This window comes from Hippichthys cyanospilos, chromosome 4 (assembly GCF_059441005.1).
Source record: "Hippichthys cyanospilos isolate Australia breed blue-spotted pipefish chromosome 4, RoL_Hcya_1.0, whole genome shotgun sequence".
Taxonomy (NCBI): Eukaryota; Metazoa; Chordata; class Actinopteri; order Syngnathiformes; family Syngnathidae; genus Hippichthys; species Hippichthys cyanospilos.
Window position 1 is genome coordinate 5,747,028 of NC_142372.1, and position 26,293 is coordinate 5,773,320.

The 26,293-nt window shown below is 38.9% G+C and overlaps 1 protein-coding gene across 1 annotated transcript in view; it reads right to left on the reverse strand.

The window, feature by feature from the left end:
* Positions 1-26,293, reverse strand: part of ntrk3b (neurotrophic tyrosine kinase, receptor, type 3b) — a 203,723-nt gene that overhangs the window by 117,281 nt on the left and 60,149 nt on the right. The gene's annotated exons all lie outside the window — the stretch shown is intronic.

Genomic DNA, 26,293 nt, shown 5'->3' on the forward strand with positions numbered 1-26,293 from the left:
TACAGGGGTTTATACAAGTTACAGCTTATTTTAAATCTGAAAAAAATAGCTTGAAGTGCATCTAAAAGCCTGAAATGTTAATACTTATTCAAACTAGAAACACTTTTGACCAGTTGAACCATTTGATGCTAAAAAAAATGTAAATTTATCTGCAAAATTTGAGAATATTTTAACCTGAAGACAAACGTTGACATTGTACTGATTCTTTATCTAAACCATCTTAATTATTCATGTGATTTAGAAAAAAATGTTGACAGCAATTTATAACGTTTCGAAGCCGTGCAAAGGATTCTAAATGAGAGCCACAGCGCCACCTTTTGCCATAGCTGTGCTAATACAATACGCAGCACAAAATTCAATGATACTCATAAATGTGCAACATTTAGACCTATGAAAAACAATATAGCAATATTTAGCCTAATTTCCATCTCAACACCTGATGGTTGTCATAAACTCAAAAACAAGTCTTTCTTGTCCAAAAATGGCAAAATGGCCACACCCTGAGATGATACCATGCTCCAAAAAAACAAGTTATTGTCCCAAAAACTTTTGATTCGACTTCCTTTTATACGATTTTACTTAATATGATTTTACACTCGGGTGACGGTGACTTATCTTATTGACTCGGATGTTAGCTCCCGCCATTGCATTAGCTTCGCAAAATGGCCGCCGACCCGCTAATGGATCTCAATGGAAAATGTTTCTTTGAAGGGGGTAGCGGTTGTAAATTCATATTGACTCATTTTGGCAGTCGTGTTCTGTTTTTCTTTTCTCACAATCCAATTGCACATTTGCTCTTTGGGGTCATTTTAATCGTTTTCCCTTGCTGTTGAATTACATTTCCACTCTCTTTCTCTCTTTCCATTTGCTGTACGATATCAATCTGCAACAAAATAAGAGCCCTCGGGGGGGAAACGCATCTGCAAGGCTTCCGGATTAGAGAATGGAAATAAGCACTATTGATAGAGCAGAGAGCAAACTGAGACAACTCAATAAAAGAAAGTTGAAGGCTTTTTAAGTAGAATAATTCAATCCGCCGGGACGCCTCGGGCCACGAGGAGGAAAAGACGAAGAATTAGGAAAAAAGGCAAAGCGCGACCGGTCGCGGGAGCGCAATGTGTTTAAAAATGAATGTGGGGCATCTGTCCGCTTGTCGAGATTTATGGCATCTCGGAGAGAGTGTTAGCGTTAGGTCATAAAGCGCGGCAACAAATCCCATTATTAGCCCAGATGGCAGCGCAGGATTACACGAGCACAACTCCGAAATACGGCGCGGCACGGATCCCGACTTTTAACGAGCGACGTCAGCTGCGTGTTTCGCATTTCTGCTCTAACGGTCTTTTACGGTTTGTGTCTTCTTCTATGGTTCGTTTTCTTTTCGCATCGTCTGCGTTCAGGTCTTTTTTTTGTGCTATTTTCCTTCGTTGATGCATTTCTAAGTATTCCTTGCTTATTCTGCGTTTTCACACCAGACTCGCCCCTGCATAAAAACCTGACGAAGAAATCTCATGAAGAATGTCGTTCCTCCTCACTGCTGCCAGTGCAAGAGTAAACACACGCCGACCTTTACCACATCTTTTAGTTTTGTTAAGGTTCTGGAACTGAGAAGGAGAGATTTTACAGAGTCGGTCAAGTAAACTGCAACGTTTCATTTATTAGGGTTCGGCTTTTACTGTCGAAAAGACTGAAATGGCTAAAATGTGTGTTTGGGACCACACATCCGGACAACAGTAAATAATTTCCCCACGGGCAGAGCTATTGTTATAAATACAGGGTTCTTATAGGAACTTACTTGATAGGAAGAAAGGGTGTAAGTAAGCGTTGTGTATTGATGCTGATTTGTAATTTAAGGTCAGTAAGATGACAGTTTTTTGGACCCGTTATTCCCTCTGTTGGAAAAGTCTCTATCAGCCGCGAGCCTGGTGAGAATAAAGGTTCAAAATGATGGACGGATGCATGTTTTGCAGCCGGCCGGCATTGAACTACGTCATGAAGGGGGTGAGGCAGTCACACTGTAAGAGGTACGGCCTCTGCAAGCGGCATTTTACTTCCCGGTTAGGAATATCGGGATCCTAGAACTCATTATTAATAAGAAATTAAATCGCAAATGTACCAAACGTAATTTTTATGCATATATTTAATTGTGAAACGTGGAAAAATTCCATGTTTTAGGCCCATAAACAAAATGAAAATATTACATTTTCATATCACAGCATTATAAAGCATTAAAGTAGATTTGCTGATTCCTGCAGGAACCCTTAAAATCTCACAACCTCCCCTGAAATGACTTCAAGTAATCCCGGGGGTACTTGTATCCCCATTTGAGAACACCCTCCTCTATGCTTTACATCGTCAAGGGTTGAATTTTATATGGTGAGTGTTCTTCCTCTATAGTTCATGTTCTGTTGTGTGCCATCTTGAGTTAGCATCTTTCACAGATCGCCTTTTCTTGAACGCTGCAACTTTTTGAACAGCCTTTGTTTTTTGAATAAAAAATAAAAATGAGCAAACCACTCACCGCTGCTGTGAAATGTCAACAAAAATGTCAGCTTCCTCAGGGTGGAAGGACAAGAAAATTTCAGAGATTGACATGCATGATATTTTACAGCTAGTCAGTTTTAGGGGGAACTTTTGCCAATAACATTTGGGAATGTTGCAAACCAATCAATAGCTTTTTACGCTGTTCTAGTTAACATTGTATAGCAGCGCAAAGTTACCATTTTGGTGATTCTACCACGGGGATTCCCTCAACTGCGATCTCTTCTCCATTAGGAGTTTTTGAGTTTTTCCTTGGCCTTACGGGGGTATTTAGATCATGGGACGTCATTAATATTTGTCAACTGTGGACCTGTGAAGCCCTTTGAGACTTTCGTGATTAAGGGCTATGTAAATAAAGTTGACTTGACTCGACTACGGCAACAAAGCGGTGTCGTCTTACTGCACATATGTCAACACATGAGTCTAGATACCAGATAGCTGCCATGTTGTGCTAATTAGCCGAGGCTGTGGTAGCAGGCGGCACGTCCCGGCGGAACACTTGCCAAACAGAATTATTAAAGAGGCATGGTGGAAGTACGCGTGCAAACAGCGGGTTGAGTTTAGCATTCACACCTTCATCAATATTAACGGCTAGCTGCAGCTATTAGTATTGCGCAGGTTTTTAATTTGAACACCGATGTTTTGAAATAATGTTATGCCTCGCTCAAATAGGTGCAGTGAACTCCTGGCTGATTGTGTTTCCTTGTTCAATAATTGAAGCATTTGATGAGTGGAATTCAGTTACAGAATGTAACGAGTGTATGCCTTTTCTGTTTATGTATTTTTATGGATATATATGGATTTTTATGGATATTGTTGTGATGATTCTAAAATGATGTTTTGGAATCATAGTTTGTGCTATATTTAAAGTGGAATCTATTATTATATTCAAAATGACAGCATTCTTCTACTCAAAAAATTAATTTGTAAAATAAGTCATTTTGTAATATGTATTTTTTTGTAAGTAAAGACACTTTTTACATGTTAATATCCTAATCTGTTCTTAGGTTCTCAAATAATAATTGCAGCAGTTGACAGGCTGAATGCAGTTCATCTTTTTGCCTTGAGATGGCGCTGGTGTGTGGAGTGCACAGAGAACTTTAGGTCGTTTATTCATATGATGAGATGAATCTAGATGAAAAATGCAATCTCACAGTAAACATCATAGCTAAGGACTCATTTCTTTCAATTGTGGACAGGTTGGCATATTAATAAATGCTAAAAATGCATCAAAACTTGTAATTGTAATTACAAGCTCCAGCAGCGGAGGGGGTTGTGATGTCGTAATACTGTACGGTCTTGTTCGAGCGAGACTCGAAACACCAAAACATTTTTGCACTTTGTATCCTGAATTTCCCTTCGTAACAAGAGACAATTTTTTCCAAAGAGGCATTTGATAACCCAAATTTTTCGCCAGCAGAGATGTAAGTAGAGGTAGCACTCACTGTATTTGGCAGGGGTATCAATTACTCAATTTTTTGCTATCCGTCCCTGTATTTTACTGTACTGTCAATTACGATATGTGATCGTTTTTTTGTTTCTATTTTGGTAAATGGATTAATTTTTCATGCTAATTTTCTCAATTCGATAATCAGCGTCCACCTTCTACGCCGAAGCACTTGGCCTTCTTCACCTTCCATCTTTTGGCATTTTGGCGACGCTAACGAATCCCGCACTGATTTGTTTATATATTTACTAATTCACTTAGAGCCTCCGCCTCCATCCCCTCTAAGCGACTCCCCCCAATCCAATTTCAGCTGACATTTCTTGTGGAGATGCAAGGGATGACCTTTGAAGACGCCGCGCTTCCTGACAGAGATGTGAAGAAGGAGAAGGGCTAGCAAAAAAAACAACAACAAAAACGCAGCACTTCACACATGAACATGTGCCGGAAGAAGAGTTTGGCTCGTCAGCTAATTGAAATTGCAGGACGACTAGCCGCCCGCTCACGTGTCAACCGTTTTCGTAATTGTACGCGACAGCGTTAATAAGTTCACGTCGTGTGTGGCGTTGTTAAAAAACTGGTAAAAATCCATGTTTGAATCAGTGTGATTCACGGAGATAGAAAACGTGAGAACGTTTCATAGTTAGACTGGAGTTATTATCGGCATGATTATAAAAGATTCGAACTGGAGAAGAAGACATCAACCAAATAGTCGGGAACTACTGAAGACGTAAATGAGAAAGAAGCAAACCATAAATAAATGTGTGAACACAAAAATATAAAAATCATAGAAGAAACTATTGATGTAAATGAACAGCACAAAAAATCGAAAATCGTAGAAGTGGTAAACTATAGAAGACGGAGAATACTGAAGACATAAATGAGAAAAAGCGAACTATCGAAAAATAGCACAAAAATATAAAAATCAGAAAAGAAGTTGTAAATTATTGAAGAAGAAGAAGCAATGAGCAATGAAAATTATATATCGTAGAAGTAGCAAACCGTAGAAGATGGAAATTACTGAAGATGTAAATGAGAAAGAAGCAAACCATAGAAAAACATGCGAACAGTACAAAAATCTGAAAATCATAGGAGAAATCGTAAAACATAGGAAACGGAAAGTCGTGAAGACGCAAACAGTAGAAAAACAGCAAAAATATTTAAATCATTGAACAGGTCGTAAAACATAGAAGATGTAAACGAGGAGTACACCGTAGAAAAACGTGACTAGCACAAAAAAAATTAAAAAACGAAGAGGAAGTCATAATCCATAGAAGACAAAGAAAGTGGATGCGAACCATTTAAGACGAGACAAAATTTAGAAGAAAGTTTGCATCTTATTTCACGGTTATGATCTTCTAAAGTTCGGATTTTCTTCAATCACTATGGCTCAGTTTTTCTTTCTCCATTTTTTTTTTTTTGCTGTAGCACTGCAGGAGCATCTCAAATAAATAATAGATAACTCAATGCAAATCTCAACACTGAATCGCTAGCGAGGTTTATCCATCCAACAAAAACGAACAAGTACTTCACATTTTAGGTGAATTAAACATTTTACCTTTTGTACACAAAAAGCCTGCGGCAATGAGTTGAAGAACGGATGCAGCATAATTAAGGAAAAGGACACTTCACTGTAATACAATGTCACATATTCTCTTTTACATATTTTTGCATATATATTTCTATACATACATATTTCTCATCAGTTTTGTTGCATGCCCTTAATGTTTTTCTGCTACGTGTTAGTTGTTTGGGTTTTTTCATTTTCTTAGTGGCTACGACCTTTTTTGTCAACCTGTTTGTAACATTTCACATTATCTATTACGTTAGCCAGCTGACTTTCATTTATCAGAATTTGATTGTTTTTTATTTCAACATTTTGATGTTTGAAAATATTTTGATGTTTAAATATACTGTTTCAATCTCTTTTGATGATAAACATGAACCGAAAAGGACAAACTGCAAAGTGAGACAGTAAATATGTGCAAAGGAGTATCATTTTTTTTTTTTTTTAGATCTGTCAACTGTAAAGCAGACAGGAAGGTTAAATGTATAGAAAGACAGACCCATAATGTACCCCCAGAGTTGGGGTACAATTTAAATTCACAAATGTAGGGGCTGAATGTTAGACAGTTAAAAAAAAAAAAAAAAAAACAGCTTATTTCATGTTTTTCATCCTGAGAATCTCACGGCCCGCTGGACCAACACGCACCCAAATATTGGGGCCTGCCCACTCTCGCCACGCATGCTGCCCCGATGAGCACGCTAATAGAGTACTGAATGTCCGCAGTCTGTCACAGCCACCATATACTGTTTTTAATTCATTTTGTAAAACCATTTCTCAAACCTAAATTGCTTATTATTCGTTAGCCAACATTTAATCTGTGTTGATTTTTATATGCCGGGAACAACATTTGTGATGGCTCCCGAGTCAATGAAAGTGTTTTTTTTTTCTTTTTGTTTTTTTAACCGAGTAAGCAGCCTTAAAAATGTGACATTTCGCTTTTGTTGACACAACAAAACCATATTGTAAATGATAAAAAAAAGAAAATGAACGCGATCCACTGTACTGAGAAACGATTGTATTTGTGTGATCATAAATGAAAAAGCTGGAAACGTGCTTTCCCAGGTGCCTCGGCGAGCTGAGATGCAATTCGTTGCATCCGGCACAAACTTCAAAGAGCAACGCTTCATTATAATCGTGGCAGACGTGCAGGTAGGCAAAGCCGGGTGGTTGCTTGGTTGGTTGCTTGCTTGCTTGGTTTGCTTGGTGAGCTCTGGGGAAACTGACGATATAAATAGTCGATTCTTTAATCTCTGGGAAAATGAAATAATCTGACAATGGTAAAATCTTCTCATCTGCTTTTAGAGCTTTCTTCACATCCAAAAGAGGATAGATACTACAATGTCCTTGAAAATGGGACCTTGTAGTTCTGGTGAGGACCTCAGTAAACACAATAAAATAAATCTGCCCAGGAGGGAATGGTAAGGAAGGGAAAGAAGGAAAGGAAGGGAGGAGGGAATGTACATAGGTAGTAGGAGGAAGGAAGGAAGAAAGAATAGATGGAAGTATTGAAAGAAGGATAGTTGGTGTAGTTAGGTAGGATATAAGGTAGGAAAAAAGGAAGGAAAGAAGAAAGGAATGTAGGTAGAAAGAAGGAAGGTCATAAAGAAAGAAAGAAAGAAAAAAGAAAGGACAGAAAAAGAGGGAAGGAAGGAAGGAAGAAAGAATAGGTGGAAGTATTGAAAGAAGGATAGTAGGTGTAGTTAGGTAGGATATAATGTAGGAAAAAAGGAAGGAAAGAAGAAAGGAATGTAGGTAGAAAGAAGGAAGGTCATAAAGAAAGAAAGAAAAAAGAAAGAAAAAAGGTATAAATAGGAATGAATAAAGGGCAGAAAGAGGGAAGGAAGGAAAGAAGGAAGGGAGGAACAAATGAAGGAAAGAAGGACGTATTAAAAGACGGAAAGTAGATGTAGTTAGGAAGGTAATAAGGTAGGAAAAAAGGAAAGAAGAAAGGAATGTAGGTAGAAAGAAGCAAGGAAGGAAGAGTAGATGGAAAAAAGGTTTGTGTAGGTATTTAAGACGGAAGGTAGAGAAGAAAGAAAGAAAGAAAGAAAGAAAGAAAGAAAGAAAGAAAGAAAGAAAGAAAGAAAGAAAGAAAGAAAGAAAGAAAGAGAGAAAGAAAGGTGTAACTAGGAATAAATAAAGGACAGAAAGGGAGGGAAGGAAGGAAGGTAGAGAAGAAAGAAAGAAAGAAAGAAAGGTGTAGGTCGGAATATACTGTATAAAGGACAGCAATGGAGGGATGGAAGGAAGGTAGAGAAGAAAAAAGAAAGAAAGAAAGGTGTTAGTAGGAATAAATAAAGGTCAGAAAGGGAAGGAAGGAAGGAAGAACAGATGGAAGTATTGAAAGAAGGAAAGTAGGTGAAAGGTATGTAAGAACGTAGGAAAAAGGAAGAAAAGAGGGGAGAAGGGAAGGAAAGTATAGGTGGGCAAATTGAAAGAAGGAAGGTAGGCAGGGGTAGGAAGGGAAGAAGTAATGAATGTAGGTCGAAATAAGGAAGGAAGAAGGGAAGGAGCAAAAGAAGGAAGAATAGATGGGATTATTGAAAGAATTGAAATAGGTATAGGTAGGTAAGAAGGTAGGCAAAAAGGAAGGAAGAATGAAAGGAAGGATATATAGAAGTATTAAAAGAAGCAAAGTAGGTGTAAGGTAAGAGGGTAGGAATAAGGAAGGTATGAAGAAAAGAAGAAGGCAAGGAAAGTATAGGTGGACATATTGAAATAAGGAAGGGAGGCAGGTAGAAGAAGGAAGGAAGGAAGGAGGGAAGGAAGGATGAAGAGATGGAAGTATTGAAAGAAGGAAGGTAGATGTAAGTTGGTAGACAAGAAGGAAGGAAGGAAGGAACAGTCAAAGCCTCATAATGAAGGCTCTTATTTCCTTCAACCTAAGCCACAAACGAAAGGTTAACGCTTGCTAAAAACTGTCATTTGAAAACCAAAACCTAGTCTGAAAGCCTCATTTGCCCCCCTAACCCAAGTTTGAAATCCTAATTCGACACCCCGACCCTTCGAACGTTTCCTTCGAACGAAGCAGGAAACAAAACGCCGCGTCCCTCGCTTCAAAGTCGGCGGGGAAAACGAGGGCAGGAACCTCAAAGTGCGGATGTTAACGAGCAGCCGGCCGCCTTAATGAAAATTGTCGTCAATCTAATGAGAGACACGAACGGTGGCCGCTCCACTCCCAAGCTTTTTAGCCGCTGTTCTGATTGCATTTGCCGGTCGGACCGTTGTTAGATGGCGTTGAGCCGCCGCGAGCCGCTCTTACCGTCTTCCGTCGCCGCTTTATGAAATGCCTCTCGGTGGAATCAATAACAATGTTAGACTTGATTAAAACACTAATAAGTACCCCCGCAAAGGATTTTACTCAATCATAGCGGCGCTGTGCAGCAGCCGCTTTGTTTTTGTTTTTGACGAGACGTGAGCGAGTCGCTGGAGCATGATGATTATGTTTGCGTCTGGACTGGAATGTTTGCGTTCTTCCTAAAGGGAAAAAAAAAAAACGCGCTTGTGCAGGATGTAATAAATAAATTTAGCATTTGAAGCAGCTGTGTTTGGGAGGGAAACATTAAAAACGAGGACTGGACTTTTTACATCTTTGTTTTAAATAACAGGTGTAAAACATGTTTCTGGTTATAATACCAAATTTGCATTTTGATGTGCCCAATCTCGCTTTTGAAAAGTGTTTACCGACCTTTTGATTTCAAAACTGTTTAGAAATTTGACAAACACACCCAAAATGAATTCCATTTCGCAGTCATAACAACCTTCTGACAAAAATTATAACTGCGAGTTGGACAGCCTATTTTAAAGTGATGACTCACTTCTACCGAAAAAAACGAACAATTAAAACAATACTTCCATTATCTAGTCATTTTCAAAAGTCAAAAATGTCATATTTAGTCTACAATTAATCCGATAATTGAAATATTTGTCGCATACAATTACCTCATTCAATCACATATTTTAAAGGGCCCATATTGTGATATTTTAAAACTTGCACAATGAAATATGCTCAAATAAATAAAAATATTTTGGGGATTGAAAACGGTAATACTTTTAAAAACACATTTTGCAACTTGCAGTCAAAGGAAAATGATATCACCCAATCACTGTTCGGCTTTTGAACGTCACATGACCAAATTTGGTCACCTGACAGCAAGTGGCACTTTAAATTCCCTTTCAATTTGGCAACAATGAGAAAAATAAATGATGGTAGTGTTGGTTAGGAGTGGTAGAAGCTAAAAAATAATTTTCAAACACTAATGCTGGGGAGAGTTGGGAGAAAATGGCTGGAACAAACTTTTATTTTTGGGGGGGGGGATTTCAAGTTTGAACAGTATTTAATGATAACATACATTGAAACGCTAACCCTTGTACATTTAGGTTAAAAAAAAAATTCTCAATATGATGCGATGCATTCCGACAAGCAAAATTACTGCGAAAACCTTCAAAAAAAAAAAAAAATCCCTTGTGAAATTCTCAACCGCAAGTGATCTCCATTTTCTTTTTGATACACTTCTTGTACTGGATCTCATCTAATATTGAAAACATTATTAATATTATTATAATAATATTGTGGTCACGCTACATCTGTTAAGCATCCTGTAGTTCCTCCCAGCGATCCAAAATCTTCCACGTGAGACGACAGCTGGGCTAGAGTGCAACACTGAGTCTCTGCTGTGCCAGTATGTACCCCGAACACGCACACACACGCACACACACGCACACAGTCCCAAGGAGAGGATTTAACACTGCTACAGTTAATTAAAACAGGACGAGGCAGCCACATGCCCGTGCAGTGTGCCACACGTATTGTTTCCGGCTGCAATGAGATGTGACGAGCAAAAAAAAAAAAAAAAGTGTCGCTATTGTTTACAAATGTGACTATCAAGTAGACAGAACTCCATTTGTACAAAATCAATGACGGTTTTTGCAGCGGCTGCAATCGGCGACGGTTTTGATGATTTTTTTTTTTTTTGATGGATGTTTTAGAATTTTGTATAGCCTTATCTAGAGGAGTCAAAAGGCATTACAAGCGCTTCACGAGGCTTCGTTTTGCCATCACTAAACTGCACATTAAGCCCACCTGGCGCAAAAAAAAAAAAAAAAATGCTAAAAAGGATGAAACTGGCAGAACTTGAAATTGCGAGTAATAAGAAAGAATGTTTTTATTGTCAATCCATCATAAAATGTATTTGTGTAACGTCTCGATTATATATAAAAAATAAAACAGCCATTACCTCAAAGTCAATTGCAAAGAACGAATGCTCTTCTTTCTACTTTCCTATAGCTCAATTGCATTCCGTTTAATCAAATAAGAGCAAACAAGGCCGGCTAACGTCACACAAACAGACTCGCAAAAAAACTCCTTTCTTCCGAAGGCTCGGCAGCACGGACATAAAGAGCCCGCGAGGTTTGTTCATTTCATGAATTGTTTACAGCATCGACAGACGCTCTCTCGCTCGCTCTCTTTCTTGTTGTTTTATTGTGTTACGCTGAGATGAATTCATGCTCGGGCTGCTGAGGGGCTGCGGTGAAAATGTAATTCCTGCGTCGCATCAGCGCTGTGCCTTTATTAATTTTACAAGGCTGCTGCGTCGTTTAGCCTCATCACCGAGTGCGCGTTGGTTACTGTGGCAACCAAATCTCAATTTTTTTTTTAATGAAAAATGCACAAGGTCGACCGTAAATTAGATGTTCCTGGTCAATTTTTTCCAGGAAATAAAAGATAAGAGGAAAGATTTAAAGAAGAGGTTCTAATATTTGGGGGGAGACATTATGTCACCCCTTTGATGAAACAACTTGCAATTGGCTGGCAAGCAGTTCAGGGTGTCCCCCCCCCCCCCCCTACTGCCCGAAGACAGCTGGGATAGGCACCAGCGAGCCTGGAGCATAAATGGATGATGAAACAGCTACCATTTTCAACAGTAAACACGATTTTTTGAGCGATTAAAACTAATGTTTAATAAATTGATTGTAGAAACTATATCTATATATCTATTCATCTTTTTTGTATTATTTTATTTTATTATTATTTTATATTATCATTAATTGTATTATTTATATTTTTATTGTCATTTTACATTAAGTTTACATAATTATTTGGTTTATTTGTATTTTTATTATTTTATTTTATTTACAGTATATGTCTATTTTTTATTTTTATTTTTGTATTATTTGATTTTATTTTCACTTCTTTTCATTAATTTTTGAATCTGTAAATTTATTTATTTACTGATTTTTTTTTTTTTTTAACTTGCAATGGTTCCACTAACAACAAAGCGACAAAAAAAGGGGACTTCAATTATCAAAATGACAAAATTTGCAGACTGCAGTTTGAGGATTGCTGCTTTAAAAAGCGCCCGTGGGGGGGAAAAAAAAGTGACCATTAGGTATCGAGTGAAGTGTTTTAACAACCTGTCGCTTGGCACGTTGACTATTTCCATTTCATTAGAGGGCAAAAAAAAAAAGGTGAAGTTTCTCCTTGACAGGCCTCAAGGACATGTACGCGTTTCAACAGCAGCCGCACTTATAGCCTGCACCGCCATGCAAATTTATGGAAATGCAGGTAAGGTTGGCGGAATGAAAATTTACCATCCAGGCATCTTCATATAATGCCTTGTTATCTTCAAGAGATGGTCCGCCACCCACGTCGTGACAGCGCAGGCGGTAGCGTAACAAAGACATATGAGGGGTTTCAAGTTAGCGTTGTAGGGAAAGCGAGGCAGATGGGTTAAAGGTGATAGATGAGTGACAAAATTAAATAAAACGTCAAAGCTGCTGTCACAGTTGTAGCAAAGGGCTAAGACTGTATGGGAGTTGAGGCAAATTGCTTGGGGCAATGCATTTTTTTCCTCTGAAAATGCAGACTGATTTTGATTTGCAAGGTGAAATCTTATCTGTCTGTCTGTCTGTCTGTCTGTCTGTCTATCTATCTATCTATCTATCTATCTATCTATCTATCTATCCTAGCTAGCTAGCTTAGTTAACTAGCTAGCTATAAACTGTATCCATAATTTTTAGTTTGCTACTGTAGCCAGCTAAAAAAATATCTATCTATCTATCCATAGTTTTTTAGTTTGCTACTGTAGCTAGTTAAAAAATTATCTATCTATCTATCTATCTATCTATCTATCTATCTATCTATCTATCTATCTATCTATCTATCTATCTATCTATCTATCTATCTATCTATCTATCTATCTATCTATCTATCTATCTATCTATCTATCTTAGTTGACTAGCTAGCTATAAACTCTATCCATCGCTTATAGTTTGCTACTGTAGCTAGCTAAAACATTATCTAACTATCTATCTATCCATCCATCCATCCATCCATCCATCCATCCATCCATCCATCCATCCATCCATCCGTCCTTTTGGTAAACAAAGCTAAGTCACATTCTGAGGTAAATGCCGATTGGCTGTTTGGAATAAATTGAGAGAATCCTGTTGTGTGTTGGACGGCAGAAGGAAAACATGATAATGCAAGAGAATGTAAGAGTTGTCGGTCGATGAATTTTCAATTTCAACCACCCGAATCAAATCTTTGATCAAGGAAGTGATTTGCATTTGTTTTGTAAAGAGTTGGCTTACCAAAGAAGTTTAGCCTACCGAGTAAATGCAAAGTACCTGCGATTGTAGCTACAGTTAGATATGGCAACAAAGAAGCTAATGTAGATAACTTTAGCAAAGCTTTGTTGTGTTTGAGTAAATTAGTGACGGACATGATGGATTTTTTTATTTTAATAATAATTTCTAATTATCTGACGAGCGCCGCGGCAAAGGAAAACAGCACCATTCCTTCTGTTGCTCCGACATAAAGATTGCAGCCAGCACTTGGGACTAATCTCAAACATAGCAGAAGGTAAATGGCTCCAAGTGCATCTGTTAAAGTTTGGTAAATAGAATAAATGACGGGAGAGACTTTTTTATTGTTCCATATCATTCTTTTGATCCACAATAATAAAACAATATATTGAAATAAAAATATATCATGTATGTGTAGGTAGGATTAATAAGAGTTAGATGTAATAATTACAGATCTTAATTCATTCATCACAATCTTTAAATGCACAAAATAATCTCGTGAAACCATGATTGAATATCCACAGGAAGTCATTCAGTCAATGCAGTTTTAAACTCATAAATATCTGGAGTGCCGTTTTGCTTTGCAACCCTGAAAAATAATGACCAAATTGTACCAATTCTGCCGTCCTGATTCGAAACGGGCATTAAAGCACTTCATGATGTTAGTTGCTCTCTGCTCGTTTGCGTGACAGATGGTCTAAAAAGACTTGTTCCATATTGTACGGAGAAACATAGCCAAGAACAAAAAAAGCACAACACTTGTGAGTGCGGTAGGTGGCCGTGGGTTTTAAAAAAAAATAATTAATTAACATCTGTTTGGCGGATCCGTACCGAAATGCTGTATTTTTCTTTCATGGTCAGCAGTTGAGTCATTTTTGTTTTAATTATGCTAACAAACTAGCAAATGTAGCTGTAAACAAAACACTCTCACTTGGAAGAGGAAACTGCTGCACTAATACAATGGGAGTCATTTTGTTTAAATTCAGTGGAACTATTATAAAGTTGAAATAACTACTAAAATGTTGTTCATAAAAAGTCAAGAATTGGAATTTCGTCAGAGGAAAGCAATTTAAAACACCGCAAAGCAAAAACAATGGTAGGGTAACAGTATTATCCAGATGCTCCACACTACAAATCATTTTATTCATGAAACGTTTTTTTTTTCTTCTGCCCTTTCTCTCAGTGCAAATACAAGCAGAAGATTGGCGAGACGTTGACGCTGTAACACGTGGGCACAGCTGGCAGTCTCTCCAGGCGGCCAGCCAGCGCAGTTGAACGTGAACCGAATGACAATGACACAGTCCTGCCAGAAGGACCTCCCGTTTCGGCGGAGTCAACGGTCGCGACGGTTCCGAGCTTGCCGGGACACGAACAAGCGCCGCGGAATTCAGAACATGAAAAATAGGTTTGGCTGCACAGCTGGAGCAGTTCCGTCTCACTAGCTTGAGCTAGAGCTAGAGGTCTCACATCAGTTGGCCAGTGACTGGTTGCGGCTAACAGCAGTTCAACAGCATTATTTTCAAAAAAAGAAGCGAGCAGACTGAACTGACGTCCGAGTCACACACAGGGATATTACAGTAGCTTTTAAGAAGAAAGTGATTCTTGTAGCGGAGCAAGTTGCGAATCGTGAGTTTGCTTTGAGCTAAGAGGCTAACCGTCCTCGCACGTCGATCTAGAGTGGAACCAGTAGCCAACCAAGCAGGATAACGAGGATGTACAATCAGTGTTCACATTTATTTTAAGAATCGCTAAGTGAAATTCTCCCTAAGGCTCTCTCTAAGGAACACTCCGTGCGGGAACTACTGCACGTCTCACTCTCACTCATTATACCCGCAAAAAATACATAACAAACGATGGAACACAAGAAAATATGAAGAATTTTGAAAGACGAGATTTCTTCTGTTTGTATCGAATTTGTACACTGCCGCCAAACTATTAGTCTGTCATATACATGGTAACATAGAAAATACCAGAATTTGACCATAAAATGAAGGGTGCGTCCTATACACAGGTGCACCCTATATTTGGGGATTTCGGGATGCGTTATTTGCATGATAACCAACATTTATATTCCAAAGCATTTGACTCAAAGGGAATATACAGTGCTGACTAAACAAATGGGTCCAAGGATTGACACTTGATGCACCCCACATGCCATGCCATTCGATCAGATGGTCAGAAGGTAACTCCTTTCCACCAAGTAGGACCTGAACCACTTTAGGAAGAATGAATTCTACTCAAGATTCCCAAACAGCTTAACAGTATACTATACCAAGGTAAAATGAAGCCTCATGAATCAGTTTACGATTTTGCTTTTTTGCACTTCTAGATGACAATTTTTTGGTTTGGATATTTAACCTTTATGCAGTATGATGACCATTTTTGTGTCATTTCGTTCCTCATCATTCTCACGGTATGGCACCCTCCTAGTAATGTGATATCTAAGTGAGTATACCATGTTGAAATTTAACACCATCTGGATAAAATTTCAGCTCCCTCGTGCCTTCTTTCAATGCTTTCCTTTTGATGTGAGATGCCTTTGATGTAAAAAATTAATGGATTACCGCACAAAAGTTAACATAGGTTCCACTACACTAGCCTTTATCTTAAAACCAAACGTACCATCAAAATGGGTAAAACAATATAAATCACGAGTGGCTGATGAGGCTCGGTTGCTCGATAAAAACAGTTTGAAGGGCTATTTTTTTCATTAATTTTCAAGGAGATGCTTCTAAGCGAGTTCGGGTGCCATTTGTTAACAATCAGTAATTAGTCACACGTTGTATAAGGAACGATAAGGAAGGTGTCATGGGAGATTTTGGAACTGCGAGCAACGCAACAAAGTGTCAGACAAACAACAGCTTGGAAATCAAAGTGCGGCGTCTTCCGGAAGCTGACGGCAGCCTGCCAGGCCCTTTGAGCCCGTCGGGATCCCTGACAACGGCGACGGGAGCCGGTTGCCACGCGGCAAACCGCGTCGCGGCCGTCAAGGTGTTTCGACGGAACAACACCTGCTCAGCTTGGGCTTGGACGACTGCCATCGCCCAACGCGGCATTTCCAGTACATCCCGCCGCTCGCCGTTGCTGTCGCCGCATCGTTTTGATGGCGCCAGGCGGAGAATAAACGGGCTGACCGGCGCTGTTAAACTGGCAGCGAGCCCGGGCCTCCCTGCCAGGCTGAGGCCTGCGTGAAGCCGCCTTGACCCTTACCGGGCCTGCCAGCTCATCATTGTCAGCGCGACCCCTGACTGAGTGGGTCAATCAGAAGCAGATCTGGCGGCCCGGAAGGTGACGGGTGACTGGGATGTCAATCAAAACGTCACTGTGTGTCAAAGACTTGTCAGTGCTAATGAAAGTTCCCTACTCACAGTACTCACGCTGGTGTAATATACTGTATACACACACACACAATATACATTATATATATATACATTATATATATATACATTATATATATATATATATATATATATATATATATATATATATATATATATATATATATATATATATCGTCAATCATTACAAGACGGCACGTCAGCAAACTGTATTCAAATAATTTGTACCTATATGTATATTAGTACGATAGTATCCTGTAACTCATAATAGATATTGTTTGAAACCTTAAAAATGACCTAAAAATTATTGAAATTTTTTAGAGTTAAGAAAAATCCACAATTAGGTTATTTTCTAAAATTGCTCTACTGTAATATAAATATAACAACATTACAGATTATTATACTATATAATTTTTACAGATTTTTTTTTTAAGGTCATTGGTTTTGATTATTTTTCCAGTTACCACATAACTGTAATAATTTCAGAATTTGTCCCTCTAAAACATTTTTTTTCAATGTTTTTTACCTGTTTACTCATGATTTTGATGATGATTGAATTTTTTCTTTTGTATTAAACGTTCTTGTTTAGTATTTATATTATATTTATTCAGTACAACGGCTTTGTTTGCTATTGTTTTAATCATTTACAATTGATCTTTTAATTAAATACATATTTTTAAACAAACTACAATTGCAATGTTGACTAAATATCTGGTCTCGAGTCTTTAAAAAGTATCTCACAATTGTGTTTTTATTGTGTAAATGCGCTACAGACTTGTTTTATTTTTTTAAATACTTTTTTAGTTGGGCGACGGATAGGCAAAAAGAAGGTTCCCCACCTCAGAGTGTTCATGTAAAATCAGGTCAATGTTTAGTGCACGGAAACTTCAGGCTATTTCCGCAAATACTTTTTTTTTTAAAACTGTTTATTCAAACAAGTTTTCCCTCAGGCTTGTTTACATTCCAAACTTTTTGCTCAAACTCTTATGAAAATGAAAAGACCCTGGCTTGAGATTTCAACTAAGGTCACTTTTTATTGAGCGAAAGGAAAGTTTGCCATGCAAATATTTGAGCGGATTTGATTTTAAAATGACAACCGCGGGCATAGCAGCTGACGCCGATGTTTTACCCGTCGCTATGACATGACTTAATTAAAGTGCAATCGTCTTTCTTTAACTCCTCCAGACTTAATTGGATCATTAGCATGGGGGGAATTTAATTACAAGCAAGAGAGAGCTTCTCTGTATTAAATACACGGCATATGCGCAAACGTCCTAAAGCCAGACTTTTAACGTGACGGGGGCAATTGTGTTATCGTCAGTTGTCAGGTAATTTTTTTTTAAGGTGCAAACAGATTGGTTAAATGTCAGAATAACCTTTTTTGGGGCGAAGTGACTGGAGCTGCAATTGCATTACATATGCTCAGGCGCTTTTTGACAGAATTTATAAGTGAAAAACATAACTTTAACAAAATCAGCACGTAGAGTTGGCAGGGACCTATGTTGAATAAAAATTAGGACGTCAATGAAGTTGTTCTTAACAAGCAGGGATAGCGCGATACGTTTTTTTTTTTTTTTCATTCCAATACGTATTACATTTATTTTAGGCTAGGTTCACACTGCATGGGTAACTAATATTTTCATTCTGTTACATTGAGGTTTGAAAGGAGCAGGAAAAGTGCAGTATTTTGTGCCGTGACGGCAACGTCTCCCACATTTTGTTGTGCTTCCCTTGGAATATTTTCAAGCTTCTTTGCCTGGATTGTTGTTTTGTTTTGTTTTTTTTTCCCAAGCTGCTTCCGCCGTTCTGAGAGCAGAATTATGACATTAGTCTCATGTTTGTTACGTGCAAGTTGGATAAATGCGAACTAGCTGCTCAGAAAATACGTAACAACTCATATCAGATTTCGTACTACATACCTCAAATGGCCTAGGTCGCATTAGAAAACAAATCTGATACGTGTCGTTCAGACTGCCATTAAAACATCAGATATAGGTCGGGTGGAACTGAGTCACTTCAGGTTTCAGTGAGAAACTAACCTTAGTCACTTAAAAAGTTCTTTAATATTACGTGGATGCAATTTGCTTGAGGCAACATCTGAAATCGATTCTCAATTTTTTAACTGCACAAAATATAAGCGGCGCAAGTAAAATGAGCTTGGAGGAAACGATTTTCATGATAAGAAAGTTAGCGTTCCATCGTTGGACACTTCAATTTCCAGAAGATATCACTAAAAAAAAAAAGGATAAAAGTTCGAGCTTGTTCAGACTCTAGTGCTAATTGTACTTTTGGGTTTCTTTGGAAATGATGAGCAGCGTTGAAACACCATATGCTAATGGAGCCTAAGCACACTCAAGGTGACTTTACAGCAAGACTCCTTTTGCTGATTATCACACGATTGCATGAGTCTTAAGATGTGATTGCTAACGTCACTTCAGACGATCGTTAGCGTCTCTGAAAGTCTCTCGAGCCGCCTCGTCTCAAATGAAAATTGTATTTTTTGAAGCTCAACAGCAAAAGCCAGTGTGTGTGGTTATTTTACCAATAATCCGCTTTGAATGCAGAGGAGGCTTTACAAGATGTTGCCTTCCACTGCAATTAATCTGATTTTCCAATATAAAATGGAGGAAACTATTGCCAGGATTACAAGGCCACAACGTCCCCGGGTTTCCATATATTGAGCAACGCATAAAATGTTACGGCCCAGAGAAAATCGTCAAATATATGATTTGATACGTTCTACTTTCATCGTTCAGGTTTAAGTCACTTTGAAGGACGACTGCGTATGAGTACTGAGTACTAAGCTAAAGAACAATTTAGAATCGTCAGTTTGTGCATGTTTTTTTTAAAAGCTGATGATGTACTTTTTTTTTAACTGAAGAAAATATCAGTAAACTTATAAATGTGAGTCTTTTCGTGACCATTGAAGACAGTTTTGTTTTGAAATATTAAAATGAGATACCAGCCAATGTACATTTTTTAAATTAGGACAACAAAGTCCTCAATGAATGGATATTTTTGTCATAAAGACAAGAGACAATTTGTTGACACTGAATTAAACTCGAACTCTTTTACTAACCTAATATCTGTTTTTGTACATACTGGCGATGATTCAAAATTTTCAATGAACATGAGGTATGGCCTCAGGTTATGTCTAAGGTCACAAATGTTTGTACAATGTTCCTTAATTATGCTTATCAACTGGAAACAGGAAAACAGCAAATTTTACGTAGCAGAACCATTAAAACTGTTGGCGATTCACTAAATTGCATTTACTACCTTCACCAACACACACGTAAGTGTTTTCTGAAATACTGACCGTTTTTGTTACAACAGAAAAATTGACCTTTTAAACTAACATTTTTTAAACACTAGATAATACATTTCTAAACATTTAGGACAATTTCGAGCTGACATTAAACCAAACCCGTTACAATCAACATGTAGGCTAGTGCACACTTGAATATAAACAAAAACACTAAAGTGAACCGAAAATTTCTTTGATTGTACTGTGAAGGGAAGCCAGCTCAAATAAATGCGACTTAAACGGGATCAGATTTGGACCTGTATTTGTTTTGCTCTGAGTCTGCAATGCTAACCAATCTTCTATCTATTTCTGCAACTGAGAAATCAGCCCACTAGCGCACTTACTGCACCCTGTGGCATTTTTTTGTCTCGGTGGCCAAAAGGGTTCATCGATAAGGGAACGAATATGACCTCATCCTCCTACACCAGATAGCAATCTGTGCTGCAGCTGTTCTCGATTCCTTTATCCAAATACGCGCAAGAGGGTCTGGTTTGATTGGCAGTAGCTGTGTCAAAGGGCACATCACTGTGTGCACAGAAGAACTGGCTTCTGTCTTAGTACCAAGACTTCCCTGAGAGAAGCAGCGCAGGTACCAAAGTGCTTCTAGAAAAGCCAAGAAATACAAAGAAGTACAAGGATAAGAGGCTAGGCTAACTGCTAGCTTGTCTGGTAACTCCTGTACTTTGTCAGGTAAGTCACTATTGTTAATTTTATTGTGGCAAATGATCTGTGAGACATGTTGTGCAAACAAATGTGACAAGCCTCACAATTCTCTATTCACATTGTTTCTGTGATCAAAATAATTGAAAAGGGTTGACGTTAGTGTTGTAAACAAACCACACAAACTGAAATTAAAACATCATCGGGACTAGAGCGTATTGAGGCCCAGACAAGGCCTGGAGCTCTAGACTGAGACATGACCAAGACTGCATATGAATATGGGCAATATAGGAGGGTACATCTTGGTGGAAACGCACATTGTTCAGGGGAGTGAGAAAAGGTCACAGCGACGGAAAATGATGTGGAAGCGATGACGAAGACGGTGAAACGGTATTGATTCGATTCTCTCGACATTTTTCCTGAAATTTTCACTGAAATTCACTGTTCTGAAAAATACAAGTTATTCTTTTTAAAATTAAAGACATAGGTATATCTTCTTTTTTTTTTTTTAAATGAACCGTACATTAACCCAAACCACTGACCTCAGCAAACAACACCTCACAGTGGTACTGGCCTGGTCCTGACTGGTCTAAAGCAAACATCCCGCATCTGTCCCGTCTAAGACCGAGACAATACCGAGTAAAACTGCTTTTGATTCCCGGACGAGAATTTTCTCGAGAACACTTTTTAAAGGGCGCTCTTGAGAACCACAGCAGTATTTATAACAGCCATTTTAAACACGTTCGGGACAGATTAGGGAATAGTAAACATTTTCTTTAAAACGGACGACCCAAAGATAATCCATCCCTAAGGATAATCTTTCAAAAAAAATCAGATGATGGAAACTTTTTTTTTTACTTTGATTGCAAGGGAAGGAACTTAAATACATAGTGAAGCCTCAGGACACGGAGAATCTTATTTGGCCTCTACTGATTGGTTGCCAGGAGAAAATCTAACATGACGACTCCTCGAAAGTACCCCATAAGATGACCAGCACGCCACGGACAAGCTTCTTCACACCACCTTTAAAAGCAATCCGAAGGAGTCCAAGTCCTGGCTATTTTTAGCCCTGCCACAGGTTCAGGTGAGGAAAAGCTTGCATTCTCTCAATCATCCCTGCACCCCCCTCTGACGGCAAACACTCGGGAGGATCAAACGTAACGGCAGCGAGAGGACGCAGTGGACCGCGAGCGGAAAGATCGGACTTTCATGTCGGCGGAGGCTATTGATCACGACGCTAAGGCTGACACATGGAGTCCCTCGAGCCCGAAGACACGACACTTCAGATTAACTGGAGCCCCCTGCCCGTCACTGGCGCGGATCGCATCAACCACCTGCTGTCTGCCGGGACCTGCATGGCCACCACGCAAGATTAAGCCGTCTGATTATGGATGTTACACACAGCATTGCTACGCTGCCGAGCAACGCCTTCAATTTTCAGGACGCTAAACCAACTGTTAAAATGAGACATGCAATTTTGAACGCAGCGGGCATAGTATGGACATCCTGTTACGTTTTCTAACGTTCGCGTCCGTACATTTGTGTCGGTAACTTTCACACCGGTTACATAAGTCCTCAGTTAAGAAATCAGATGCCGGTAGATTCCAAGATAGATTTCAAACCTTTGTTTATTAACTAGACATTTGCAATTTCTAGAAAAGATGGAGACATTATATACAATGACGTGAAACGATATTGAATGTAGTGAATTGGATGGGCTGAAGATTCAGAATTTTTCATGGGAGTGACAGTTCTGCCCACAGTAATATTTGTTGAGAAATGTTTCCAAATGTTGTAGTTCTTTTGTTCTGTTTACAATCACGTGTTTGTTCCGTGTATTTAGCTTCCGTTCTCTACTTTATTTTGAAGGGGCAAACAAGAAGTCGCCGTGTGTAACGGTAGCATATAGGCCGTGCTTAGAAAAGAACGTGCGCAACTTACCTACCTCCGGCTGGACATTGTGTTTGTCTTCGTGCTTTCTTGTCCCTCCGAACGCAATGGCTGTAAGTCCTGTATTTTGCAGTGTTCTAGACATTGTTCTGGTTGAATTTATATGAATGTTAATGGCCAAATTAGCATATTAAAAGATCGCGAACGTGTTCGTTTAGCATCGCTAATTGCTAGCTGACGTTAGCATCTAAGCTAATTCATTTTCTACGGAAGTCATTTGTGACGCATTTATTTCGTTAGCAAAGTGCTAATGCTAATTTCGTTTGTTTTTAGTTTCACTCTGAATGTTCATGAAACTCAAGTCATCCCAAGTGTAATAAAAGGAACAAGAAGCTCAGCTACCTGGCTCATGAAACTAATGAGTTTGGCTTGCTGTTGAACAACGTTCACATACTACGTGTATCCAACACGTTGCGATAACAGTACAGACACGCTTCTGTTTTGTTCAATTCGGTGGCAACTGTACTTGGCAAAGTGTAGAATTTTTTGGTGAATCAGATTTTTCGTCATGCAAATGGGATGAGATCAATCTTTTGGATTTTACGAATCTGTTGTGTTGAATGTGGCATTTCGGGTTAAACGGGGAATTTCTTTGTAGGTACCGCAGTGGTTAAAATGCTAAAGTTTTGCTCGGTAGGAATCAACGACAATTTAAAAATCGTTCGAGATAAATTGAATCAGCTGAATTGTTTAAATTTCAAATGGAAATGAGGAAACTGCAATGTTGAATGTGCAACTGAAATGGGGGAATTTTTACGTGACAGACTTTTCGGAAAATTGGGAATACCCAGAAGAAGAAAATATCTCGCTGCCATGGTGTGAATTTTTGACGTTAGTTGAAATTAGAACATGTGAATCAGACGGACTATCTCCTAAGGAGACGCATGTCAAAAATGTGTGAGGAAAAAAACGAACTAAAATAATGATGAATACATTTTCTGTCTGTACATAATTTTTGTTATCTTTCATACAGAACAGCAACAAAACCCATCAACTTCCACCTTAAAAAACGGGAGCTAGCGTATAAATAATTAAGCATAGACCCTGTCCAACCCCTCTGTCTTTTTCCTAGCGCACCCAAGAGTGCCTGCATTTTTTTCACCGTTGCTACCGATCCATCAAAGTCAGATTGGGTGTCGAGTGACAATCCATCATGAAAACTTAGCACTTCATACCCAAAACACATTGGTCATGCATCACTCCCACATCACTCTGTCGGGATGACGCCGGAGCTAGAGAGCTACTCAAGACGGACATTAACTGTAAAGCTTTTTGCCATAAGTGGCTAAACCACAAAATTGACCTGAGGTTTGTGCGGCGAAGCTACAAAAACAAAAGGGTATGGTCAACGATGAGTCAGGAGCTTTTTATTTGTGCAAAAGGGATTACAGCAATAATAACATGACAAGCTTTCCACTTTGGCTCTAAGTGAAGTGAATCATTGGTCTTAAATGGCGGCTAATGCACATCGCTTGTACACTTCTGCCACTGGTTTTAACCAATGCGGTGTCTTAGAAACCCCAAATTATCCATTAGTGTACCCTTACAAACCACGGTCGCATATGACATCCTGGAGTGTTGTTTTTTTTTTCCTCGTCTCTACATCGATTTGCTGGGTCTTTAAAAGATACTCGTTAAAATTGCGGCGGGCAAATCACTTAATGCAATACATTTGGGCGGATGATGTCATGTCAATTTTGTATTAAAACTCATTTGTGGTTTCGAGAAGCTCAGTTCAAGGAACAAAATAACCAATCTAGAAGTAAAGACGACACTCCGGGGAAAGAAACAAACAACTGCTACGAATTCAGAGAAAACTTCGGAGATGAGTCTCAAGACTGAGATACTACCTCGGAAGAAATAAAATTCGCAGATTGACTTACAACTCACATTTTATTCTTTTTATTCTAATATTTGTCTCCGCAAATGGAAACAAAATACCTTCAAACATTCCGGACATTCCTCGAACAATCGTAACATAGAAACACAAAAGTAATAAAAGATGGGCTGCAACTAAGGATTAATTCAATAATTGATGTATTTGCTTATTAAAAATAAGACATCATTTCAAAGTGGTAGTCAAGAAAATGCAAAATATTAAGTTACGGTTAGGCATGTAAGGTAAGGAAAAAAGGCAAGAATGTTGATTTTTCTTTTTTTGAGAGAAGCAAACATTTATTTTGATTCAACACAAAGATAATCATCGTGCTTACCTGGAGATCAACAGAAACCAACTGTTGAAAGGATGAATTTCAGATGATGTTGACAATTTTAGATTATTATTAATAGTTGTCGATTAATTGATAAATCATTGCAGCTCGAAGTTAGTATTCTGCTCTTGAGTAGTACCAATACTCAATACTGGTCCTATTAATATTTTTGATACACTTAAATCTATATATTCCAACAAGTACCTTTTCTTTAAAATGTCATGAAATTGATGGCAATTTTTCTTCTAATTTCTACGTTCCAGTACCAGCTGCCATCATGAGTGGAGATCTCTTAAAATAAGGCCAGGTGTCAGCCCGATACGGATACCCGGTATTGGTACTCAGCCATCCCTACTCTAAAATCAAATACAGACACAAGTCTATAGTGGGGGCCTATCTGAACACACACACATGATAGACACATCTTGGACTGTACCACTGGGTGGAAACATGCTTAAAGCTAATCTCCACTGACAAGGACAACAGCCCGGTCCGATTTATTCCCTCCGGTCAAGTTTTGCACCTCATGGGCCGCGCGGGATTCACCATGTTTCACCTTGTATAGTGCACATCACCGCCAAAAGATAGCGCGCTCCGTGACGGCGCTATCAGAAGCTAGCGAGGTTCCGTGTTTGTGTTTACCCTCAGATTAGTCACACGCACATCCAAACATCGGCACAATGCAAATTTGAGCTGTTGCGCCCAATGGCGTCTGGGAAATAAGCAAGGCGAGATACGGACTGTTCTGTACTCGGCGCTGGTGGAGTTTGCGGCTTGTGATCAGAGGTCAAACAATGCCTGCGGCATGCTGACAACAGGCGGGCCAATCATGCATTATCACCACTTTGCTTTGTCCATTAAGGCGGCGGCTGTTCTATCCGCCCACCCCACCGAACGCACCACCACCTCTTGAGGCCTGCGCGCACACGCATTTACAAATACAGATACAGTAATCCCCCAAAATATAAGCCGTAATTTTTTACCCAAAAATAAGGCCAAAATTATGGGTGCGTCCTATAAACCGTAACTTCAAAGTTTTGATTTTTTTTCTTTATTCAGCATCATTCAGGGAGGATTGATCCGACACCCACGTAGGGCGAGTTTGGACGCACACAATTGTATTTTTATATAGGTCTTATTCTTACTTAAAATAATTACCTAGAGAGCGGAAGTCAGGGGATCGTAAACAACCTGTGCCCTATGCAGATAACAGCAGCTTGTGTTAGCTGAGGTTGCAGAGGCATTATTTTCAATAAAAGAAGCGAGCGGGCTGAACCAATGTCCTAGTCCATCCTTGTTCCCGCACAGGAAAGAGAGAATTGTGTCAAGATTATGATGTCGCCAGCTGATTCAAATAAGATGGGAAAAGTATGGAGCTGTGTGCACCGGTTAGAGAACACCAAATGTTATCCCATTTGACTCGTTTATTAATTGTGATCTTTTGGCATATACACACAATCATAAACTTGGTGGAATGTGGATCGTGCGCAACTTCGGGTATTTAACTCCGACAAAATGTCCTGGAGCTTCATTACAAGGAAAATGAAAAACATGTGCTTCGAGCGCATTCGACATTACACTGGCGTAGCATTCGCGCTAATTGGTACGTCATATAAACGGGACTAAAAATACCGGGATTTGGCCCTAAAATTCAGGGTGCGTCCAATATTTGGGGAATTACGGTAACTGCAC